General features: G+C 45.1%; 1 protein-coding gene across 1 annotated transcript in view; it reads right to left on the reverse strand.

The window, feature by feature from the left end:
* Positions 1 to 15,900, reverse strand: part of ANTXR1 (ANTXR cell adhesion molecule 1) — a 252,957-nt gene that overhangs the window by 26,648 nt on the left and 210,409 nt on the right. The window lies entirely within an intron of this gene.

Raw genomic sequence — 15,900 nt, forward strand, 5'->3', positions numbered from 1 at the left:
TTTAGAAAGGGAGATGTCAGCTGAAGAGTGACAGACAGCATTTGAGTGAGATTGACAGAAGAGGTTGCTTGCGATGTTATCTACAAAGAGGAGTTGGCTGAGTAAGGCATGGCCTTCCCTCTGGGTCTGTCAATGTCCAAGCTGTTGGTTACTCAATCACCCTTGTCTGTACTATTTTATTCCCTATCCATGTATTCCTGAAGTGATCTCAAGCTGTGGTTCACTGTCCCACCAGGGCCTTCTGAGTAAAGGTGACCTGATGCCATCTCAGAACTGTTCTGGACTTGAAGAGAGCCATTTCCTTGTTTCTCTTGGAACCACAGGGACCCCCAAAGTGTGGAACATGGTTAGTGAAGGGGCTTTTTCTGAATGCAAATCACAAATGTATGCATTCTTTATATAAATGAAAAGATGCCACTTCTCCTTATACCTGAAGGAACATTAAAGAGTACAAAAAGGAGCAGTTCTAGAAAGTGATTATGAAACTGTAATTTATGCAAAATAAAACCTTAGAGAAGGTTCTAGGCCATGCAAAAGGGGTTTATTGACCACAAATGTCAGAGTACTATCACTTCACATCCCTTTTTATGAATGAGAAGAACCTTTACAAAGTTTATCTTCTTGATATGCCAGGGCTGGGACAACGGTGCTGCTCTGCTCCAGTCTAAGGAAACCTATGCAAGGATGCCTCCTCCCACCTCCGCTACCTTGGAAACCAGACAAGGTGCCTCCAACACCATTTCACTCCTCACCCCTTTCCTCAGCATCCAGTGATTTTGGGGTCATTCCTTATCCACTTTCTGGCCTGCTGTTGTTCAGACCAATACAGAAAGCCTACTAAATAGTCTCTGGGGGAAAAGACAGTTTTCTTGGGTCATTTTAAAAAGTTTCTACAGTTTATTACTATTGTTATAGAGAATAACTAATATGTTTATAATTTTGCAATGGGCACATGTGGGGACAATGACAGTTCTGACACTCTGTTATTAACACTAGGAAAACATCACTGTCTACTCAAGAATATTGAATAAATATTGTACACTGTCGTTTTCAGCTCTCAGTGTGTTTCACTTTTAAAGGTTCAAATCTTGGGTCAGCCTGCCAGAAAACATTACCTCATCATACTCTGTCACTGAGAAAAGAAAAAAAATTCTGAACTAAATGAAGATTGAATTTCATACCAAAGTGCTGAGTCCAAAGACCTTGGGGGATCACTAGACAAAAAAAAGACAAGAAGACCCGAAAATGATTTTGAATGATGTGACCTTGCGAATGAGTGTCTTGGGAGACTTGGGCCACAGATGTGAAGATGGTGCTGGATGCAGCGTAAGCAGAAGTGGTCAAGGCAAAGAACCATCATGCTCTCGTGTGACCAACCACTCATGCCTCCTTGCTTTGATGCAATGAACTGGAGCATGTTTTACCCTTTACCCAGAAAGTCTAGCTCAGATATCACAGACCCAGTTCTACAATCATCCCTTCAAGCATGCATTTGCAGCTTTCTCTCTCTTCTTAAATTCCCACTTCTTTCATTAAATAAAATCCACTGAGGACATTAAAAACTTTACAGAACTAAGATAAAAGAAAACCTCAGGCCCATGATCCCAGCTTGAACAATGTTAATATTTGGGAGCTATATGATTTTTTTCCACATTTCACCATTTTCACATTTCAGTGGATCCGCCTTTTTCTGGGTGATGCAACAGGAACCAGAGATTTTTTTTTCCCCCTAGAGGGGAAAATGCCATCCAGGCAAAATTAATCAACTGCCAATAGTCTCTCTTTGATGAACTGTGCCATGATTTGAACTAAGACCCCACTGAATGCCTTTTAATCTATTCTTAGGTCCCCCTTTCACTCTCACTCGCATTACAAGTTGAATTATGATACAGGGACAAGATGAGGCTTTATCTGGATCATTTTAAAAGAAACAATCTTTCATCTGGGTGTAAGGGCAAATAAAACTCCCAAACTCTGATATCTGGTGAGATTTTACTATATTTTAGGTGCATAAAGTTGTATAGATACTTTTGAAATGTGTCTTTAAGTCAGTTTCATTGGAACTTGATTGTCTGGGGGTATAGTGGCCACTGAGTTCTGGTTCTCTGTAATCACGTGTGTGCTCAGTCACTAAGTCGTGTCCAACTCTTTGCGACCCTATGCACTGTAGCCCACCAGGCTCCCCTTCCATGGGATTCTCCAGGCAAGAATGCTGGAGTGGGTTGCTATTTCCTTCTCCAGGGGGTCTTCCCAACCCAGGGATCGAACTTGTGTCTCCTGTAGTGGCAGGCGGATTCTTTACTGCTGAACCACTTGAGACGCCTCTCTAATTGGAGGGTCTCTTGATAACTCCTGGTCAGCAGGCCACTGTCATAAATGTATAGTGTCACTTAAAAGCCCCACACTGTTGGAAAAGAGGCAACAGAAAAAAATGCCTTCCCATATGTTTCTACTTAGTGTATATACAAATATTGTTTAAGTCTTTTTTGTGACATTCCATCCATCTTCTCTGTTCTGCACATGATGTTTTATTTAATACACATTCATTTTATTACGATGGATCATATAAGCTGTATTCCCAAGACATATCACATAAAGTCACTCTTTGTATTTGAGGCAATGATGATCTCTTTGAGTTTCAAAACAAATTTGATACAGGAGAGAGGAATCATTGGAGCATAGGGACTTCTAGGGGTCAAACACTCCACCCTGCAGTTTCACAGTTAGTGAAGATCAGCCCCCAACAATCTCTGTTCAAGGAGAAGATGCTGGACTCTGTCTTTACAATCCACCAGAGGACAGTCAACTACTTGTTACATAAATCCATCCTAAGAAGCACATTCAATTAAAGCTAAGACATGGAATACATGTTTTGAAAAGTTGTTTTAAAGAAATAGAGAACAGTACACACACCTGATTTCAGGGTGATTCTTATTTATAATTCCTAATTAGTACACGGAAGCCTTTTAGGTTATAGATACAAGCTGTGATCTTCCTTGTGTCTCAGACTTGGAGGTTTCAAAGCAGTGTCTTGTTACTCCTCAATATATGAGAAAACTCTCAGCTAATTGCTTCTTTACCCAAATTTAAGCATTTCTCATCAGGCTCTCCTGGTGGCTCAGATGGTAAAGAATCTGCCTGCAGTGTGGGAGACCCAGGTTTGATTCCTGGGTTGGGAAGATCCCCTGGAGGAGGGCATGACAACCCACTCCAGTATTCTTGCCTACAGGATTCCATGGACAGAGGAACCTGGTGGGCTACAGTTTATGGGGCCACAAGGAGAAGGACACGACTGAGCAACTAACACTTTCATCATTCCAGGCACACTGGGATCATTTGGTGGATAAGGAATCATAGTTTCAGGGGGTGATGCTATAACTGTAACTGTTTAATTTTGCCTCAGAAACTCTAATGCCAGCATGGCCTTATCTTGTGGATCTCTTCAGTAGCTCCATGTGAAGAGCAGGGAGCAGGAATCATCACTCCCTTATAGGCCGGAAAAGCTGAGCCACAGAGGGGAAAGAGAGGGCCCAACTCCAAGGTTTCTTGGACTCCCTATGTGGGGCTGTCTTGGCTTCCTATGTGGATATTTCTGTTAAATATTTTTGCTGTTTCAATAGGTGAAACCACCATCAACATGAATGTTAACCAAAACAGACTTCAAGTTAGTTGGCCTCCCATTTCTTTAAATCATGGTTCTAACTCTGAGAATTTCATAAACACAAAAAAGGACTGTCCTTAGGGCAGACAGTTTCTTTCCAATAAAAATTTCCTTACAGTGGCCTGCTTTGGTTTTCAATAGCTAAAAAGCTTGTACAAAAAATACACAGGGAGGATAGAGATGATTCAGGAAGAACTCAACAGGAGAGGGGAACTTCCTGGTGGTGGAGGGGCTGTGGCCAAGTCCAGAGCTGCTGGTCTGGGCGACTCCTGCCACCAGTGGAAAACAGGGTACATGGACATTTTCTGCCACGTGTCCTGATGACTCCTGGCTATGTGCTGCTTGATGCATGGGAGAATGGAGCCAGGGTAAGAAAGGGAACTGGACGAGCTGCAACAACAGGCTAAATTAAATAACTTAGGTATTTAGGATTAAAGACCAGGTCGAGCACTTAAGAAAACTGATTCTGGCATGGGGGAACCCCTGGCTCAGTCACAGCTGGGGTAAAGAGGATCTGGCGGTTGCAGACTATCTGATCAATTTGAGTCTGCTGTGTGACGGCCCAGGGAAAGTGAATGGATTTGTAAGTCACATTGGGAGGTCAGCGGCCCCTCACTCAGGTGACCAGCCTGCTGCTCTCTGCTCTGTGGTGATGAGATCCCACCTGCCAGGAAATTGGGGGCACCTCAGTCAGGAGGCTGTGGGCAAACTGGGACACCTCCCAGGAGAGCTGCTCAGTCATAAGTATCAGTTGGGATCCTTGTCAAACACACTGATTCCAAACCCTGGATCTACAGAATCATGATTACCAAGGTCATCTATCATTTCTGGGCTTCCCTTGTGGCTCAGCTGGTAAAGAATCCTCCTGCAATGTGGGAGACCTGGGTTCGATCCCTGGGTTGGGAAGATCCCCTGGAGAAGGGAAAGGCTACTGACTCCAGTATTCTGGCCTGGAGAATTCCATGGACTGTATAGTCCATGGGGTCGCAAAGAGTCTGATACGACTGAGCGACTTTCACTTTCACTTCACTTCTATCATTTCTACATATACTGAAAGCTTTCTGATACATGAAGATGATTAATTTGCTAAGAATATAGCACAGTGCCTGGCTCATAGTAAAGGATCTAATTATTAGCAATACAAAAAATGGTGAATAAATAAAGAACAAGATCTACTCTTAGCCAGTTGATTAAAGAAGATTTAACTGATACCATTTTCATCAGTGATGTGTGTGTGTGTGTGTGTGTGTGTGTGTGTGTTTGTGTTCCTCAAGCTGGTAGACATTGATGTTAACTAGGTTCAAAGTCCCTAAAGCAAAGCAATGAACCGTTCTCCTTTTGGAGACTTTCTGGTAAGTAGGTTGGGGAGATACATATACACAGAAGAGTTTTCTAATCACAGCTTATGAACTGCTCTGACTAAGCCTCCAATATAAGAGTAGGACTACCAAAACCCTGGTAAGGAAACTGGGGACTTCTTTACGAGAGGCTGGCTCTGAGAATAGATGTTCATCTGTGATGGATGAGGAAGTTTGATCTTTGGTGATCTTTAGTCTCACTGTTTTAATTTTTCAAGCATTGATTAAGTGCATGAAATAAAAAAAGCATAATAATCTCTACATTGTAACCATTAGCAGAACTAAGAATGAGTTCCCTGATGTCAACATAGGGCAGCAATTGAGGCTCCTGGTTTGTTTTAATCAGAACCGAGATTTTAGACCTGGAGGCCCCCCACCCCAATTAAGTGGTGATCTAGGTGGGGCAGGGATATTTAATAGGCCTTTGGTCTTCTGTTAGCCTTTTATTAATGCTGAAAGGTATATAGGTCAGATGTTCTCAGCTGTGTTTCCATCTATGCTGGGTTCCTGGCTGCTGTGCTTTTGTTCCGGTTATGATCTCTAACTCTTGCTGAAAGTTGGTCAAAGTCAAGGCCGGAAGTGCTGCCCCTTCTAGCAAAGCCTCAGGCTGGACTAGGCGCTTTGTGAAGAAGCAGCCTGGCAGGCACCACCTCCCTTTCCTCACCAGCAGCTTTCTGCTCTTAACCTACCCTTGTCACTTTCATATCGTCCAGTGAGGAGGGCTTTTTCTACAGGGTCTCAATCTGTGACTGTGGCATATTGAATTGATTACTTTTAGACTGACAAAACACAATGGAATCTCTCTATTGACTTATCCTTAATATGAAAATATACAGGGATACCCAACTCCCTAATTTTTTTCAGTTTGAAAATAAAACTTCAAGTTCCCAGCTGTCATTTATTACTATTGCCCTTAGCTCAAGTATTTAAAAAATAAATGTGCTTTAGAAATTGACCCAGGACTTCTCAAATCCACTGCAGCTGAATTCTGCCAGTTTAATTTTAATCAACAAAGGTATAGGGTGACTGTCCAGCAATTTTCCCACAAGGGCTGGGAGCGTGGATTGTGATAACGTTTGCCCTCTGGATGGACATTTCTTTGGAGCATTCTCTCTCTTGGTTCCTCTGGATTTTCCTGAGTCCTCAAGGAGACAGAATCTCTTGTACTGAGCTCTGTGGGGATTAGGAGCTACACTGAAGAACTTGCCCATGAAAACCATAGATCTTCTGAAAAGTGACCCCAGGAACCAGCTGGGAGCCAGTCCTCTGGGATCTCAGCCTGACCCAAGGACAGCAAATTCACAAACCATGTGGCTGAAAGAGGACATTTTTTTTTTCATGATTTTTTTTCTCTACAAGAATCCAATCTTTATAGGAAGACTGTCTTTCCTGTGTACCTCCTGATGCCTGGGAAAATGAATTGTGTACTTAGGAGCATACTCCTCATACACAGATCCCTCTCTCTGGGCCTATCCCTGGCCTTGTCCCACCCTTGACCTCCAGGAATTGATCAGCAAGGTCATTTCCTCATAGTGACAGTCGTGATGTGAGCCAGCCACCATTCTATACACTTCAAGGACCATGCTGCATTTAGTCCTTACAACCTCCTGCAAGCTCATTTGGCAGGTTCAGTGAAAGTGAAGCCTTAGTCACTCAGTCGTGTCCAACTCTTTGTCACCCCATGGACTGTAGCCTGCCAGCCTCCTCTGTCCATCGGGATCCTCCAGGCAAGAAAACTAGAGTGGGTTGCTATAGTTAGCCAAACCCAGGCAGCGTGTGGGAGAGTTAGGTTGCAAATCCAGCCGTGCTTCTTTGTAAAGTCTTGTTCTTCTGCTCTCGGCTAAGCGATTCTGAGCCCTGGATTGGTGTTGCCGATACAGAAATAATTCCACTAACTTGAACTCTGCTTGCTTCCCGCTGTGCTCCTGTAACAAGCAGGAGGATGAGGGAGCCATTTCTGTGACCTGGACTTGGGCCAGTATCTGGGACAGGAGCCCCTGAGGCCCTAAACTCTTTTGGTGGGAACTGCTGACTGGTGAGATGGACGTCAGTCCTTGGCAGGAAGCTCGAACAGGTCATTACACAGATGGTTTGTGAGTTCCAAGGACAGGAAGTAGTGGTCGTCCCCTTGAGCCAAGGTTTGCAGAGAGTGAATTGGGGCCAAACCTCATTTTTTTTTTTTTTTTGCAAGTCTCACCAGAATTATAGATGGGGGCTGACAGATGTAGTTTATCTGCATTTCAGCAAATCATTTCACAGCGTGTCTCACAGCACATTTGAAGAAAAGATGGACAGATGTGGGCTGGATGTTTAGTTGCAATTTAGATGGTTCAGAGAAGGTTGAACAAACAGCATCCGGAGAGTGTTGATGAATGCAGCAATGACAATGACCATTTGTCCTGAGTGCCATACACAGGGTCAAGGGTGTAGCCAGCACTTAGCAAATATTTGTTGGTTGCATTAAACTCAGGGGGGAAGTCTTTAGTGGCCCCATGAAAGGGCTCTTTCTTTGATTTAGCAAACATTTACAGAATAGATGAGTTTGGGGAGTGGAGGGAGCAAGGTCTGACCCTCAGTGGAGGGAGGGAAAAGTCAGGTCTTATTTGCTTTGACCTCTGGAGCCCAGCCTCACAGACATGCTGATGACAGAGGACAGCATGGGTCTTTCACTGTGTTTGGACCCACTGCTTCACAGCACTTAGGAATTCTGAGGGGGAGGTTTGGAGACTATTGTGGGAAAATCGTATGTGTGTGTATGTGAGTGTGTGTGTGGCTTTCTGGCTCACTGCCCATCTAGAACCAGATCATCTCCTCTTATCTGTTTTTCATATTGGCTTCTGGTAAGACTCAAAGAATTCTCCTTTTGGCTCAAAAATGTTTGAAAACCACAGACTCTGATGGTATCTAAAATTCCTTCTAGCTCTAAAAATTAAGTGGTTCTTTAAAAGTGTGTGGGAGGAGGGGGTGCTAAAGGCAAAACACATTGTTAAAAAACAGTGGCTTTGTTTCCGTTTCCCTTTCACCTCCTCCTAGGCTCAGTCTCCTTGGCAAGTCTCTCAGAGGGTCCCCACCTGGAGGACCGCCATTTTTTTTCTTGTGAGTGCTCCCTCCTGGCTCCTTTTAAGTCCAACTAACCTTCCTGTATCAAGCTGCCTTCATAAGTATAAATGACTGACAGCTTCCATTTACTTAGTGCAGATATATGGACTGCTAAAGACTCACTCTGAGAGAGATCTCTGATGGGTACAGTTTCAGGCAGTGTGGCCAAGTGAAGAATTTGAGGAAGGGTGCGAGAGATGTTTGAGGTTAGTGGAGGGTCCATGAATTCGAGTGAAAGTGTGGCCACTTGCCCAGGTTCATTAGTTCATTCAAAGCTACTTTTAGGGACTTCCCTGGGGGGCCAGAGGTTAAGAGTCTGCCTTCCAGTGCAGGGGACAATCCCACACCACAATTAGAGAAGAGCCAGTGCAAAAGAGCCAGAACAAAATGAAACAAAAACTACTTTTAAAACATCTACAGTGGGCTAGCATTCTACTAGATACTAGAGGTAAATGTTGAGTAAAAATTAGCTCAGTTTCTATGCTCGTAAAATTTACAGTCTAGAGAGAGACCATGACTTTATTTAAAAATTAATTAATTAATTCAACAATTATTCCCTGAGTGCTCACTATATGGTGGGATATAGCAGTGAATAAACCAGATGAATTTCATGCCCTTTGGGACTTATATTTAAATAAGTACATGATTAAACTCTAAGATGAATGTGTGCGGAATGTTAAAATGGAAGTTCTGACTGTGTTCCACAATGCAAGAGTTTCTAAGGAGGTGTCTCCCCATCAATGCAAGTTTCCATGGCAACATCTGTAAACTGGCCCCATGATGCATGGACCCCTCAGTTGGGGTCTATAAATGGGCCGGGGTAGGGAGAGGGGTTTGGAGAGGTGCTGTGTTTGTGTTGTGAGTCCCCAGTGTGCCTCCTGCCAGGGAGAGAGGTATGGGGAGAAGGGGAGGCTTCCCTTCTAGACTGGTGAGGTGAGTGAGGAACAGAGAGCTTGGAAACAAGTTCCCTGAAGATGGTAAGCACAGAGTTCTGCAAGCAGCCATAGCAGTGGAATAGAGATGGCTGCCATGGGGTTGGCCTGGCCACATGTTGTCTGAATGTCTCCTGTGGAGCAGATGTAGACACGCAGAAGGATCCAGTGTGGAGCCATCTTGGATCCTGACTAAAGCCATCTAATAGGACAGAGGGAGTAGGAAGTTGGAGATGAACCATCCAGAGGTTGTGGGAGCAAGTAAACCAAGTAAACACAGGGCTACAGAGACATCACCCACGTCATAGGAATTGCCTGAGAGGATCCAAAAGGAGTTCCAAACACATCAGGGGAAAACAGAGCCAGCATTTAGCCTGGGCTGCGCTCAGCTTAATGTCCAAGATCAAGGAAGATCTATTCTTTCTCTTATCTCTGCTCACCGGTCCTCGTCCAAAAGGTGTAAGAAATTGGCTGATAAGCTGGGGTGGGACTGAGGAGGAGAAGAGTGAAGTAGGGAAGAGAGGAGAGACACCCAAACTTGCGCTTCATGGGAGGCCAGCCCAGGGTGGGGAAGGGAAGACTGAATACCGGATGAGATGTGAGATTTTGATTGATCTCTTAGATTGGACTTTCTGGTGGCTGAATTTAGGTTCCTCTTTTGATTGCAGATCTGCCTATAACCTAAGAGTGGGCCTAGGAATTGTGGGGCCTGCTAAGTTCGCGTCTGGTGGCAGGAGGAAAATCTCTCAGTGAATGAAGTATACAAGGGCTGGAGGGAAAGACAAACCGAAGTTTTATCTTGATCATGCACAAGTCATCTTGTGCCATGTTCCAGGTACCAGAGCTCAGAAGGAGATACTTACTCAGCTTTGTGGGGCTGGTAACAAGGAACTGACCCAGCTACAGGGCAGGGAATGGCTTGGTCTTCCTGACCCTGCGGATGCGTGCATCATTTTCTCTTCTTGCTCACAAGTCCCAGAAATGCTCTCCTAGACTGGGCTCTTACACACGCTTGGTTCTTTACACACTTCCAGCTCTTTTTCTCCAACAGGGCTGGCTGTTAAATAATGTGGATGGCTCTGGTCTCAGCCCTGCCCTGGCTCAGCTCTGCCAACTGTGAGTCCCCCGGGGCTGGGGGAAGGGCCAATTTCTCTCCCACGGCCCACATCAGCCCTTTCCGCTCAGGGTCCACTGTCTCCGTCATGTCCCATGGCTTCTGGCACATGGGGCCCCGTCATCTGCTTGCAACTTGTAAAAGTCAGAGGAAACACTGACTGGAACCCAGGCCTCCTGGCATTCAGGTTCTTTCCACGAATCACTTTCAGGAGACAGATTGAGGTATTGCCCTGACACTCTGAAATGGAATTTATGCACATGCATGAAAGAAACACATCTGGGCATTTAACAGAGTGTTAGAGACAGGTCTGGCAAACCCGCCAAGCCATGTGCTTACATAGGATGAGCTTTTCCAGGGTGGGACTCTGGCAGAGCCCCGGCCTTTGCAGAAAGGACCTAAGGTGATGGAAATGGACTGATGTCTTACCAAGGCTGGGCTCTTTTGGAAGATATCTGTTTAATCTGATTCATAACGTACACCATTTTGCTTGACATTTTTTTTTAAGAGTATAGGGGAAAAAAAGAGGAAGGTCAGGTCCCATAAAAAAAAAATAGCTTTGTTAAATGGGGTGGCCATGTTTGTGTGAGTCAGAAGCATAAAGCAGACGTGGGAAGGTTTCTTGTGTGTCTGTCTCAGGCAGTTGGCCATTTGGCTGAGAAAGAGATCACAGACTCCCTTGCCAGGGAGGCAGAGCTTAAAGTAGTTCAGAAAGTGAGTACCCAAGGCTACAGATCCAAGGTTTAAGCTCAGTTTCAAGGCTCAAGATGCTCTGGGTTTCAGGCCTCTCCCATGTAAAAGGAAGGCACTGGCTTTAGCAAAATGCTCATATGATGATCGCTTTAGGGTTAATTCATACTTTGTTATTTATTTTGCTTGATATTTATCATTAATTGTATATGGTGTTATGTTATCTGGGCTTCCCAGGTGGCTCAGTGGTGAAGAATCCACCTGTCAGTGCAGGAGATGCAGGAGACACAGGTTGATTCCTGGGTCAGGAAGATTCCCTGAAGCAGGAAATAGCAACCCACTCCAGCATTCTTGCTTGGAAAAGTCCCATGGACAGAGGAGCCTGGTGGGCTACAGTCCATAGGGTTGCAAAGAGTTGGACACAACCGAGCACAATTATGTTGTTGACACAAACCAACAAAGAAAGGGGTACAGATGATGTTTTGTTAATAGTGTAAACACATACCTAATTATGTTAATTATTAAGGCACAAGTCAGGTTAAGGGGTCACAGCTGGGCCACTCTCAGGTATGGCACCTCCAGTTTGAGCTGGTGCCCTACAGTTGGGCACTGGCCTCCTGCAAAGTGGGCCTGGGAACTGGTTCCCTCCCTGGGGGCTGCTGTCATGGAAAGAAAACCCAATGGATCTTCTTTTCTGCAAAGTAGTTGAGGTGCGATTCCTAGCTGTGCCTCTCCCGACACTGAATGAAATACCACGTCTAAGATCCTGGAGGACTCCCTTTCCCTCTGTCACCTCAGAGCTCTTCTCTCCTCTTCCTCCACCTCCATCATCCTTCTCCCTGGCTTCTTCTCTTGTCCTCTCTTCCTTCACTGCCTTCCTGTTTCTCCTCTTGTTGAGCGCCTACCACTTGCGAGGTGTCAGAGGAAGTTGGGGTGGGGGGATCTCTATGAAATGCTAGAGGAATGGGACATGAAGCAGGGTGATGATGGATCAGAGGCAGAAGGCATCTCGGAGACCTGGCAGGGACTGGCAAAGAGGAGACAGGATTTGCATTGAGTTACAATGAGAGGACAGGAAAGGCCAGGATCATTTGGGTTAGGGCTCGGTGTGAGTGGAGGTCTAGACGCAGGAATACATAGGGCCTGTCCACTGAAACAGTGTCTCAAAGGGCAGACTGTTTTGTGTAGGACTCATGGAGACGCAGGCAGAGTCTGACCCACTGTGCAGGGTGATGGGGGTCAGGGGGGTGGGGGGAAATGCTGGTCAACCCAGCACTTTCCAAATTTGCCTTCCACAGGGCACAAGTGATGCTCTATCAAAACAGACCAGTCATTTTCAAGTTTGGGAAATATGGCATGATACATTCCATGGGAATTCTTTGGAGATTCCCACTGCAATTGGCTCATGAAAGCATCTTTGAAGTCTTGCAGATTAAAAAGCAAAACAAAACAAAACCTTTAACACTGTCACGTGCAGCATTCCCCAAACTTATTTGATGCCTATGAGCAGCTGGGGAATAAGTGTCCATAAAACACATCTTGTGTGCAGGCAGTGGGAGCCAGTGGAGGTTTCAGAGGGGGCATAGTTCATTGCTGTCAAGAAGTCAGAACTCCCTCACATCAGAGAGAAGTGGGTGTGGGGCATATGCAGACGTGCCAAACACCTGCCGCTGTGGTTGATCGCCTTCTGTTTTCCTGGGCAGAGGCTGGCTGGCTAGTAGGTAAAGGAGGGTGAGTTCTCATTCCTTAGCACTGAGAGCATTAATGAAGGCTCAATGTCCACGCCAAGAAAATGTTTTCTCTGGCTGGAGAAGGGGCTACATATACATACGGACGCACATATAAACTTGCTGACTGGCAACCCTGTTGGTCTTACTTTTTTTCTGTTGTTTTGTTTAGCCAAAGCCTGAGCATCCTCGAAGGAAAAGCTGAAGTCATACCTCCTATCTGCAGTCTCTTTCAACCAAACTTGACCTCTGGCTTACCCCCTCCACTCATGATCTCTCCATTTTACTGTCAGCAGCAAACAATCACTTTATGACACACCACCTGATTTCTTCCCCATCCGCTCTGTCCCCTAATCAGGAGTGCCGACCCCAGGCTGGGCCCCCGTGTGCGTGGTGCATTGGCTGATGATTGGCATATATGACAGCGCATTCTGCTTTTTCAGCCTCCAAATGGCAGCAGGGCAAATGAATGTGCAAACGCCTCATCTTCCTGCCAGCCCCCATGTGAGAAAAAACAGAATCACGTCTCTATTATTTTCATGGAAGAGATTCTGGAATACAGTAAGGTCTCACTGTTCATCTCTGATTACAGAGCTTACCAAGCATAGTCAAGAGGCTGACAGCGAGGCACGACAAGAATTCACAAAGCGAAACCAAAGGGTGACATACAATGGCGCTCTGCTGGAGTTTCCTTCTGCTTTCTGGGCATGGTGGAAAGGCCCCTACTAGGTGAATGGGATGTGAATTTCCAGGACAGAGTGTGTTGGGAAGGACACTGCAGGAGGTGGAGGCGGCTAGAGGGACAGCCAGATGGAAAGAGGGACGAGCACTCATCAGCTAGTCTCATCAGCTGTGTTTCCACAATACTTTCTTCCTTTCTCTTTATTTGGCTGCACTGGGTCTTCATTGCACACAGGCTTTCTCTAGTTGTGGTGCACAGGCTTAGCTGTCCCATGGCATGTGGGATCTTAGTTCCCCAACCAGGGATGGAACCTGCATCCTCTGCATTGGAAGGTGGATTCTTAACCACTGGGCCGCCAGGGAAGTCCTTCTACAATACATTCAGATTGCATTCACTCCTCGCCACTTGTGCTCTATTCTTGCCAGGCCATCACCACTGCCCCTCATCCAGCTCTATTTGCAACGAGCTCCTTACTGGTTTCCCAGTTTCTGCTCTGCACCCTACAATCCCTTCTCTCCATTGTGTCAAGGGCAGTGTGGGTTGAATGTGAATCACACCATGTCCCTCCTCTGCTAACCCTCTCCTCCATGCAGCCTTCCTGTTAACACACAGAATAAAATCCAGTCCCTGGTTTACACGCCCTGCCCTCCTGTCTCTTACTGCACTTGGTGCTGGCCTCTGACTTCCTCCAACAAGCCACGCTCTCTCCAGCCATACAGGCATCGGACTGTTGCTCCTCTCCTGATCTTGACCTGGCCAGTTCCTGCTTGTCATTGACACCTTACCTTCAGTGCCACCCCTCCAGTGCCCATCTCTCCAAAGATAGGGCTTTTCTAACCATGCAGGCTAGGCGTCTATTTTCTTTCTATTCCACCACCCTGCTTTAATTCTTGGCATAGCACTTAACACTTGGGTACTGAGAACCCTACAGTGCAGATTGCAGGGAGGGACCCTGGCCTCCTGGTTCACTGGGGCTTAGTCTGACAAATAAACGTGATGAGTGAATAAACACTAGCTTTTCCATGTATCAGCCATGGACTCAAGAGGCTCTTGAGTCCTCTGTAAAGTGAATTTCCTCCTCTGTAAAATAGGGATGAGAACACTTACATCAAAGGGTGATCAGAGGAAATGCATTCAAAATAATTACACATTATGAAGCTCCTGGTAAATACAAGTTATTATTTCCCAAGTCAAGTCAGTTTTCTTTTTGGTAAAATGGGGATAATATTTGCTTTCTAGGAATTTTTCAAAGATAAAGCAGATAATCCAATAAATGTACAAATATCTAGAACAAAGTTTTAAATGCAGCAAACCTTTTCTTTCCTGTGATGATAGTACAAGGAAGCCTTAAAACAAAACCCTCCATGCTGGTTTGGAGCATGCAAGACTTTTGGCTCCAAACAAGAAGTTTGGAATAGGAACTGGCCCAGAAAGGTAAAGTCACAGCTGACCTAACAGAAAATCAGAAAGGGCAGACCGTGACACAAAACTCTGAAATTATCCTTATGTGTGCTAAATAGAGATGACTGGAAGATGCGGGGCCTGTATGAAATCATGTTGTCCCTCTTTTCACAAGTGTCTTGCAGGCTAGTTCTCTAGACCAGCACAGCCAATAGAAGTGTTACACAAACCGCATAAGTAATCTTCAGCTTTTTAGGAGCCCCATTTGTAAAAAGTAAAGAAACAAGTGAGAGTATTTTTAATAATAGATCCAGAATGTTATCATTTCAACAGGTGACCAATATAAAAATGACTGGTTCCAAACTGGGAAAGGAGTATGGTAAGGCTGTATATTGTTACCCTGTTTATTTAACTTATATGCAGAGTACATCATGCAAAATGCTGGGCTGGATGAAGCACAAGCTGGAATCAAGATTGCTGGGAGAAATATCAATAACCTCAGACATGCAGATGATACACCCTTATGGCAGAAAGCAAAGAGGAACTAAAGAGCCTCTTGATGAAAGTAAAAGAGGAGAGTGAAAAAGCTGGCTTAAAATTCAACATTCAAAAAGCTTAGATCATGGCATCCGGTCTCATCACTTCATGGCAAATAGATTGGGAAACAATGGAAACAGTGACAGACTTTATTTTCTTGGGTTCCAAAATCACCGCAGATGGTGACTGCAGCCATGAAATTAAAAGACGCTTGCTCCTTGGAAGAAAAGCTATGATCAACCTAGACAGCATATTAAAAAGCAGAGACATTACTTTGCTGACAAAGGTCCATCTAGTCAAAGCTATGGTTTTTCTAGTAGTTGTGTATGGATGTGAGAGTTGGACCATAAAGAAAGCTGAGCACCGAAGAATTGATGCTTTTGAACTGTGGTGTTGGAGAAGACTCTTGAGAGTCCCTTGGACTGCAAGGAGATCAAACCAGTCCATCCTAAAGGAGATCAGTCCTGACTATTCATTGGAAGAACTGATTCTGAAGCTAAAGCTCCAATACTCTGGTCACTTGATATGAAGAACTGACTCCTTGGAAAAGACCCTGATGCTGGGAAAGATCGAAGGCAGGAGAAGGGGATGACAGAGGATGAGATGGTTGGATGACATCACCGACTTGATGGACATGAGTGTGAGCAAGCTCTGGGAGTTGGTGGTGGATAGGGAAGCCTGGCGTACTGCAGTCCATGG

The sequence above is a fragment of the Cervus elaphus genome, chromosome 11, assembly GCF_910594005.1.
Source record: "Cervus elaphus chromosome 11, mCerEla1.1, whole genome shotgun sequence".
Lineage (NCBI taxonomy): Eukaryota > Metazoa > Chordata > Mammalia > Artiodactyla > Cervidae > Cervus > Cervus elaphus.